This window comes from Hippocampus comes, unplaced genomic scaffold (genome assembly GCF_001891065.2).
Source record: "Hippocampus comes isolate QL1 unplaced genomic scaffold, H_comes_QL1_v1.1 scaffold92, whole genome shotgun sequence".
Classification (NCBI taxonomy): domain Eukaryota; kingdom Metazoa; phylum Chordata; class Actinopteri; order Syngnathiformes; family Syngnathidae; genus Hippocampus; species Hippocampus comes.
This window is the reverse complement of record NW_017805379.1, coordinates 3,254,518-3,264,424: the sequence shown is the minus strand read 5'-3', so window position 1 is coordinate 3,264,424 and position 9,907 is coordinate 3,254,518. Positions and strand designations below refer to the sequence as shown.

Genomic DNA, 9,907 nt, shown 5'->3' with positions numbered 1-9,907 from the left:
ATCAACATCTGTGGATTCACCTTTTTGTAAGATTTTTTTTCTCTTTTTTTTTTTAGGGGGGCTGGGGCAGCCCATTTTGGTGGAAAATCACAAGTGTTTTGCATTCCGGACAAATTATACGAACAAGTCAAGGTCCGCATTGTACACATTTTTGGGCATAAAATCTTGCTTTGATGAACACTTAGGACTACTATGCTACATTGTGTAAAAAGTTGTGGAAACGCACGACGCATTGAATGCCTTTTTTATAGTCAGCTTTTCTTGACATCATTTTTTTATCATTATTATTTTTAATTTCCATATGTACAGTACAGAACTTTATTGTTGTATTTGTCAGGGCTGCGAATACAACTCACGACGTGAGCGAGAAGGGAAAGGAGGACGTGTAGCCCCTCCCACGTCCGAGTGGGAGAGGCAAAAAGAGAGGAACGGAAAGAAAGAGAGACGACGACGACGAGGAGGAGGAGGAGATGGTGAGAGAGAGCGAGAAGAGGAGAGGGGCCAAGCGACCGTGGCACAAACCGGGACGACGATGAGCTCGACGTGAAAGCGCGTTCACGATGCTTTAAAAAAAAATCTCTGTCTCTTTTCTTTTGTTTGTTTGTTTTTTTTTACCTTTTTTTTTTAAACCTTCCGACTTTGATTTTTTTTTCTGCCCCCTCCCCTCGTTTTTGCGCTCGTGACGACGACGACGACGAGGAGGAGACGCACACGCAGGTGTGACCATTTTACACACACACACTCACACACACACTTATTTTTCTTGAAAGAGCTTATTTGGTGTTTTCACGTTTGGAAAAATCTTTTATTTTCCCTCGCATCTTTGTGGCTTGACACCTGTGGATACACCTATTCGCATATTATTTTTGAAAAAAAAAACAGACTTCAATTGTATTCAAATGACGTTTGATTTAAAAAAAGCATGATCAATAAATCTGTTGCAACTATTGGATTGCAGAGAACCTTTAATTTTTTTCTGTTTTTATTGGATGTATTCCACCGATCTGGATGTTGATTTGAAGCCGCATTTTATGCCAAGACAAATTGCACATTTATTTAAAAACGTTGGGGGGAAAAAAAAACCCTCCAACAAATCGAGGCGTAGTGAATATTTACTCACGTATTCCCTGTGTTTCACTTTCGTATTGATTTTTGTTAGTGTGAAAAAGTAGTTTGACAGCTTTGGAAATGGATCAGTTCAAGCCCGAACATGCAAAATTGCACTCCATAATTTTTTACCATACTGACATAATTACAATTTTAAAGAATTAAACCTTTCTGTCACACGGTCTCGGAGCTCACCACTACGGCATTCATATTCGTTGTTCTTCGCAGAGGAAAAAGAATATGTGACTGTGAGTGGCTTTGTTTTCTGCTAGGTGTTACAGCAAAATCTGTGTTCAGTCCGTTGCCGAAAGATTTATAGCAGCGCAACATAGAAACTATTTAGCGTTAGCATTAAGCTAGCGGACTCAAAGGCTAGGCGACGTGGTTGTTTGAACAAAACAAGCTGTAATTCGCCATTCATTTTAAAACATCCAGGAAGAAAAGTGAGATGTCGACGTTTGATTGATTTTATGTGTGGAAAAACACCAGTCCTGTAGTTGTAGCCCTGTGTCATGAAACTCCCACTGCCATGCTTGACTCTAGGCAAGACACACTCGTCTTTGCCCCCCCTCATCTGGTTGCCATGCCACCACTTACAGGGGAAAAAAAAGCCGGAAATTGCTCAGTATTTTTTGCAGCGTATCTTCACAGCACGGCTCCTTATTGATTTCTTCACATTTTGTCATGGTGAACTCGCCTACCGGATTTCGTGTCAGTTGGACACACTGATGCTGAATGCTACTATTTTCTAACACACAAGGGAGCGTTTTGCGTTTCTGGGACTTTTTTTTTTTTTTTGCATGGATGACATGGCCTTCATCCCGGTTGCATCACGTGCCATCCAGAGCAGGATTCCCTCTCTTTGTTTGCCATCTGCGTTGCATTCGGCTGTGGCTCGAGCGGAATTAGTGAGCAAAAAAAAAAAAAGCGCGCGACTGGATCCAAGTGGTCCGCCTCATCTCCCATCTGTCACTGCGGGAAGCTGTATCACATGGACGTAGCCTAAGAAGAAATACACTTCATTTGGAATGTATTGGACATTTATTGAAAGTAAAGAACAAAATCTGGTGGAGGGAAAAATAAGTGATGTAATGTGAATGCATTCCAGATGCCAGAAAATATTCACAGCACTTGATTTTTTTCCACATTTTGCTGTTTTTTTTAATCGCCCTCTTCCCAAAATTGTTTAAAATAATGGGATCCTCAAAATATACACACAAAACAACCTTTAATGACAAAGTAAAATATTTTGTGCAAATATTTCAAAAAGTGGAAAATGTGACTTGCTGTGAATGAATACTTTGCAGATTTGTTTGATTTTATCCCCATTTTATGTTGCAGCCTTATTCCAAACTGGGTTAAATCACCAACACCTCATAATGACAACCTTTTTTTGTGTGTGTCTGTGTGTGAATTTTGAAAAATAGTTTCTATTTTTGATCTCAAGATCCCCCCAAAAATGAAGTTCAAAAGTATGTATAAGTCTTTCATTAAAAAAAAAAAACATTTAAATTTTTTTATTACTTATAATTATTGGATTATAATCAACTAACACAAAAAGATTTCAGAAATCAAAAGTTTAATAATTGATATAAATTTAACATGTATTTTACTATGTAAAAATGAGAGCTTTACTTTTTTAATTTAATTCATTATAATTTTATTACACGGTCAAATAGACTGCACAATGTACGTAAGATGTTGTCAATATAATTGCATCAACACCAATTTCATCAAATGATAAAAGAGATCAATGTGGCTTTCTTTCAATACTATTTTTGATTTTGTAGTAAATCATGTTACCATGTATTTAATAGGATCAATTAATGCAATACATGAAACTAACCCATTTAAAAAAATGAATCAAACCATAAAATTGTTTAAAAAATATTTCTATATATAAAATGTATATAAATATTTGTTCATGTAACAGCTTAGTGGGCAGTATGTGACCCACTGACCACACTTTGCCCACCCCTGCTGCAACATAACAAAATGTATACAATTCTTTCCGGATGCGCTGCAAGGAGGGGGGCGGGGGGGACATCAAATGTGAAACAGGGATGATTGCTCCATATTAGCGACAAGGGTGAGCCGATGTGACTCTTCATCATGACAAGTTGCGGTATTAGCAGCTTCCTAGCCAGAGATGCTCCGGCTTGCCCTGGTCAGGCTAATACGCGGCGCTAATACACGCGGCTGTGCGCTAATTACACCGCACTCTTACATGCGATCACGTTACGTCTGACTCCTCGCGTTTACTAACTGAGGAAGATGATGCTGATGTCACATCACTCAACATCAGAAGCCTTGTAAGACGCCTCAGATGAATAGTTTTGTCGCCCTGACACGAAAAGCAAACATTTGTGAGGAATGGGCACTTCCCTCCTCCTCCTCATTACTGTGCAGACCTGTGTATGTGGCACATGCAGTGAAATTCTTAAGTAGAGCTGTGCATTACTTCCCAGAAGCTATGAAAAACTGGATAACAATAAACAGAGGTTGAGGTAAAAAAAATTGTGTGGAAAATACAGTTTGGTCCAAAAAAAGTGTAGGTATTGAAAAGAAAAATCTGTTCACAAAATATGGCAAATGAGAAAAAGGTGCAAAAAAATGTTTGGGAAGAAAAACTGGTTCCAAACTTTGTCATATAATAATCAAGGGCAGTGTATAAAGGTGGATAATGAAACAAAATCCTTTGGGCAAAAATATGTTTTTGGGTAGAAAAAAAAAATGAAGTGGAGTTCAAGAAATGGTGAATTAAACAAAAATTTTGACAAAAAAAGTTTTGGGGTAAACAATGAGGTGGAGTAAAAAATGTGGCTAATGAAACAAGAAACGTTTTAGCAAAAAATGGGTAAAAGTAAAGTGTAAAAAAATGTGACGAACTAAACAAAAGGATTTGGCCCCCAAAATATTTTGAAGAAAGTTTGGAGGAATAAAAATAATTTGTTAAAAAAATGTAGGCCAACAACCCAAAACAAAAACTATAACTTTGGGTAAAAATCTGTGTAAAAAATAAAGTAGAGTAGAAAAAAATGTGGCTACTTTAAAAAAATCCTTTGGACAGGGAGGCGTTGAGGGAGGACGACGGGGTTGGAAGAGGGGGGTGTTACCTCTGCCCAAAATAATGCTACCTCTGTGAGATGGCGCTGCTCCGGTATTTATGAATGAGCCCTGTAATGGCGCCCCCTCGCATCCTTCCTTCTTCCCTTCCATCCTTCCTTCCTTCCTTCTATGCAGCCTTCCTTCCTTCTTTGTCATCGTGACGCATGAGGCCGCTCCGCTGATGACTGTGGTTCTGACGATTATGAGGATGGTGGTGGGACTTAATCCACCGATCTGGATGTTGATTTGAAGCCGCATTTTATGCCAAGACAAATTGCACATTTATTTGAAAACGTTGGGGGGAAAAAAAAGCAAACATTTGTGAGGAATGGGCACTTCCCTCCTCCTCCTCATTACTGTGCAGACCTGTGTATGTGGCACATGCAGTGAAATTCTTAAGTAGAGCTGTGCATTACTTCCCAGAAGCTATGAAAAACTGGATAACAATAAACAGAGGTTGAGGTAAAAAAAATTGTGTGGAAAATACAGTTTGGTCCAAAAAAAGTGTAGGTATTGAAAAGAAAAATCTGTTCACAAAATATGGCAAATGAGAAAAAGGTGCAAAAAAATGTTTGGGAAGAAAAACTGGTTCCAAACTTTGTCATATAATAATCAAGGGCAGTGTATAAAGGTGGATAATGAAACAAAATCCTTTGGGCAAAAATATGTTTTTGGGTAGAAAAAAAAAATGAAGTGGAGTTCAAGAAATGGTGAATTAAACAAAAATTTTGACAAAAAAAGTTTTGGGGTAAACAATGAGGTGGAGTAAAAAATGTGGCTAATGAAACAAGAAACGTTTTAGCAAAAAATGGGTAAAAGTAAAGTGTAAAAAAATGTGACGAACTAAACAAAAGGATTTGGCCCCCAAAATATTTTGAAGAAAGTTTGGAGGAATAAAAATAATTTGTTAAAAAAATGTAGGCCAACAACCCAAAACAAAAACTATAACTTTGGGTAAAAATCTGTGTAAAAAATAAAGTAGAGTAGAAAAAAATGTGGCTACTTTAAAAAAATCCTTTGGACAAAAATATGTCAGAAAAAATTCATAGGAACAAAAATAATTTGTGTAAAAACATGTATGTCAAAAACCCAAAACACTTGGATGATAAAATTGGGTAGAAACACGATTATGGGTGGAACCCAAAACATCTGTGTGTGAACATAAAAACAACATTAATTGGGTTAAAGAAAAATGCGTGCTGTCCAGAGGCACGATTCTGTCCATTGCTTGAAAGTGGCCCTGGATTTTGGCCCAGCCTGGCTTCAAGTCATGGTTAGCAAAACTCAACATGGAGGTTATTATGCAACATTGTTACATACCAAATGCACAAAAGGGCTCGTTCTCAGGTACGCAGGCCAGATCACAAGACTTACCTGGTTTTTATTTTTCCTCTTAATGACCGAGAAGGCACTCCACACACAGGTATTTGGACGACACAAACAATCACAAGTCAGTTATGAATTTTGCTTTTGTGGCTCGCGGTCTTTTCTAGGAAGGCGAGTGGGAACCTTAAGTCTTGGGAATTGGGTTATACAATTTTAAAGAATTAAACCTTTCTGTCACACGGTCTCGGAGCTCACCACTACGGCATTCATATTCGTTGTTCTTCGCAGAGGAAAAAGAATATGTGACTGTGAGTGGCTTTGTTTTCTGCTAGGTGTTACAGCAAAATCTGTGTTCAGTCCGTTGCCGAAAGATTTATAGCAGCGCAACATAGAAACTATTTAGTCCTGTGATATTTCTTTTTTGCATTAATTTAGCGCTTTTGTCCTCTAAAATGTGTTTATTGAAATGCGTTCATTAATTATTTTTATTAGGGCCCGGGAAATAAGTAGCTAACAGATTTAATCGCCGTTACGAGCTGTTTTCCGATTAATCGGTCGTTTTGCTTTCCCAACCAATTAATATTACCCCAAAGGAAATAATGTCATTGGAATTGTGGCAATTGTGAAATATTTATGAAATGCACATGCATTTTTTTTCCCCAAAAAGTTAACGATGGATCACACACGTATACACTGCTGCAGTTGTGCAGAACAAGTTTTTTTGTGCCAGCTTTGTGATTGCTTCGTTATTTGGTGCGGTTGTTTTGTGTGGGTCGAGCGGAATTAGTGAGCAAAAAAAAAAAAAAAAAGCGCGCGCGACTGGATCCAAGTGGTCCGCCTCATCTCCCATCTGTCACTGCGGGAAGCTGTATCACATGGACGTAGCCTAAGAAGAAATACACTTCATTTGGAATGTATTGGACATTTATTGAAAGTAAAGAACAAAATCTGGTGGAGGGAAAAATAAGTGATGTAATGTGAATGCATTCCAGATGCCAGAAAATATTCACAGCACTTGATTTTTTTCCACATTTTGCTGTTTTTTTTAATCGCCCTCTTCCCAAAATTGTTTAAAATAATGGGATCCTCAAAATATACACACAAAACAACCTTTAATGACAAAGTAAAATATTTTGTGCAAATATTTCAAAAAGTGGAAAATGTGACTTGCTGTGAATGAATACTTTGCAGATTTGTTTGATTTTATCCCCATTTTATGTTGCAGCCTTATTCCAAACTGGGTTAAATCACCAACACCTCATAATGACAACCTTTTTTTGTGTGTGTCTGTGTGTGAATTTTGAAAAATAGTTTCTATTTTTGATCTCAAGATCCCCCCAAAAATGAAGTTCAAAAGTATGTATAAGTCTTTCATTAAAAAAAAAAAAACATTTAAATTTTTTTATTACTTATAATTATTGGATTATAATCAACTAACACAAAAAGATTTCAGAAATCAAAAGTTTAATAATTGATATAAATTTAACATGTATTTTACTATGTAAAAATGAGAGCTTTACTTTTTTAATTTAATTCATTATAATTTTATTACACGGTCAAATAGACTGCACAATGTACGTAAGATGTTGTCAATATAATTGCATCAACACCAATTTCATCAAATGATAAAAGAGATCAATGTGGCTTTCTTTCAATACTATTTTTGATTTTGTAGTAAATCATGTTACCATGTATTTAATAGGATCAATTAATGCAATACATGAAACTAACCCATTTAAAAAAATGAATCAAACCATAAAATTGTTTAAAAAATATTTCTATATATAAAATGTATAAAAATATTTGTTCATGTAACAGCTTAGTGGGCAGTACGTGACCCACCGACCACACTTTGCCCACCCCTGCTGCAACATAACAAAATGTATACAATTCTTTCCGGATGCGCTGCAAGGAGGGGGGCGGGGGGGACATCAAATGTGAAACAGGGATGATTGCTCCATATTAGCGACAAGGGTGAGCCGATGTGACTCTTCATCATGACAAGTTGCGGTATTAGCAGCTTCCTAGCCAGAGATGCTCCGGCTTGCCCCGGTCAGGCTAATACGCGGCGCTAATACACGCAGCTGTGTGCTAATTACACCGTACTCTTACATGTGATCACGTTACGTCTGACTCCTCGCGTTTACTAACTGAGGAAGATGATGCTGATGTCACATCACTCAACATCAGAAGCCTTGTAAGACGCCTCAGATGAATAGTTTTGTCGCCCTGACACGAAAAGCAAACATTTGTGAGGAATGGGCACTTCCCTCCTCCTTCTCATTACTGTGCAGACCTGTGTATGTGGCACATGCAGTGAAATTCTTAAGTTGAGCTGTGCATTACTGCCTAGAAGCTATGAAAACTGGAATAACTAAACAGAAGTTGAGGAAAAAAAATAAAATAAAAATTGTGTGGAAAATATAGCTTGGTAAAAAAAAAGGGTAGGTATTGAAAAGAAAAATCTGTTCACAAAATATGGCAAATTAAAAAGGTGCAAAAAAACTGAATGGATTTAAAAAAATGTTTGGGAAGAAAACTAGCTACAAACAAAGTTGTATGCAAATCAAGTGCAGTTAAGGATTGTGGGTAATGAAACAAAATCCTTTGGGCAAAAATATGTGTTTGGGTAAAAGATGAAGTGGAGTATAAAAAAAAAAAAAAAAAAAAGGTGAATTAAACAAAAACATTTTGACCAAAAAAAATGTTGGGGTAAACAATGAGGTGGAGTAAAAAATGTGGCTAATGAAACAAAAACATCTTGGCAAAAAAGAAATGTTCTAAAAAACATGTGCCGTAAAAAAAAATGGTTTGAAGTAAAGTGTGAAAAAAAAAATGTGCCAAACTAAACAAAAGGATTTGGCCCCCAAAATATTTTGAAGAAAGTTTGGGGGAATAAAAATAATTTGTTTAAAAAATGTAGGCCAACAACCCAAAACAAAACAAAAACTATAAAATTGGGTAAAGTTGTGTATTTAAAAAATGTGTGTAAAGATGAGGTGGAGTAGAAAAATGTGGCTACTTGAAAAAAATCCTTTGGACAAAAATATGTTTGAAAAAATTCATAGGAACAAAAATCATTTGTGTAAAAACATGTCGGTCAAAAACCCCAAACATTTGGGTGAAAAAATTGTGTAGAAACAAAATTATGGGTGGGACCCAAAACATCTGTGTGTAAACATAAAAACAACAACAACAAAAAAAAGTGCCGTGCTGTCCAGAGGCACGATTCTGTCTATCGCTTGAAAGTGGCCCTGGATTTTGGCCTGGCCTGGCTTCAAGTCATGTTTGGCGAAACTCAACATGGAGGTTATTATGCAACATTGTTCCATACTAAATGCACAAAAGAGCTCGTTCTCAGGTACGTAGGCCAGATCATAAGACTTACCTGGTTTTTATTCTTCCTCTTAATGACCGAGAAGGCACTCCACACACAACTATTTGGACGACACAAACAATCACAAGTCAGTTATGAATTTTGCTTTTGTGGCTCGCGGTCTTTTCTAGGAAGGCGAGTGGGAACCTTAAGTCTTGGGAATTGGGTCAATGCAGACAGACGGAAGGTTAAGCTCTGTGATTAGTGACTAAGCCGAGACCACAGCCTTACAATCTTGTCTAATGCACACACATACGCACACACGCGCACAAAATTGAGCAAAGTGTGGGTCGTGGGCCACAGACACTCCGCCTGGATCTTTACCCGGCCCACTGCACATTTAGACGATCAAGAGTCCTGTGATATTTCTTTTTTGCATTAATTTAGCGCTTTTGTCCTCTAAAATGTGTTTATTGAAATGCGTTCATTAATTATTTTTATTAGGGCCCGGGAAATAAGTAGCTAACAGATTTAATCGCCGTTACGAGCTGTTTTCCGATTAATCGGTCGTTTTGCTTTCCCAACCAATTAATATTACCCCAAAGGAAATAATGTCATTGGAATTGTGGCAATTGTGAAATATTTATGAAATGCACATGCATTTTTTTTCCCCAAAAAGTTAACGATGGATCATACATGTATACACTGCTGCAGTTGTGCAGAACAAGTTTTTTTGTGCCAGCTTTGTGATTGCTTCGTTATTTGGTGCGGTTGTTTTGTGATGTCTCTGTTCGGAGGGTAGTTTGATGGTTCGTTCGCGTGTTGGTCGTTACTGAGTAGGTTCGTTCTCTAGTTGGTCGGCTTGTTGAGAGTCGGTTGGTTGGCTCGTTATCGAGGCGTCCGTCTGCTCGTTGGCTGGCGTCGTCGGTTCGCCCACGCAGAAGCGCACGTTTGCTGTTGCCTGCGTGTGTTTGCGAGTGTTTGCGAGTGCGGCACTACTGCAGCGGCTTGACGATGACGAAAACGCTGGCTGGAGTGAGTCACGAGGAA

The 9,907-nt window shown here is 37.7% G+C and overlaps 1 protein-coding gene across 2 annotated transcripts in view; it reads left to right on the top strand.

Moving 5' to 3' along the window:
* diras1b (DIRAS family, GTP-binding RAS-like 1b) overlaps nucleotides 1–9,907 on the top strand; it is a 25,584-nt gene that overhangs the window by 2,918 nt on the left and 12,759 nt on the right. Inside the window, exon 1 of one of the 2 annotated variants that reach the window (XM_019872662.1) lies at nucleotides 697–717. The exons of the other annotated variant lie outside the window; for it this stretch is intronic. The gene's annotated coding sequence lies outside the window, so the exon portion shown is untranslated. Of the gene's footprint in view, nucleotides 1–696; nucleotides 718–9,907 lie in introns of those variants that run through there. 2 annotated transcript variants of the gene reach the window in all.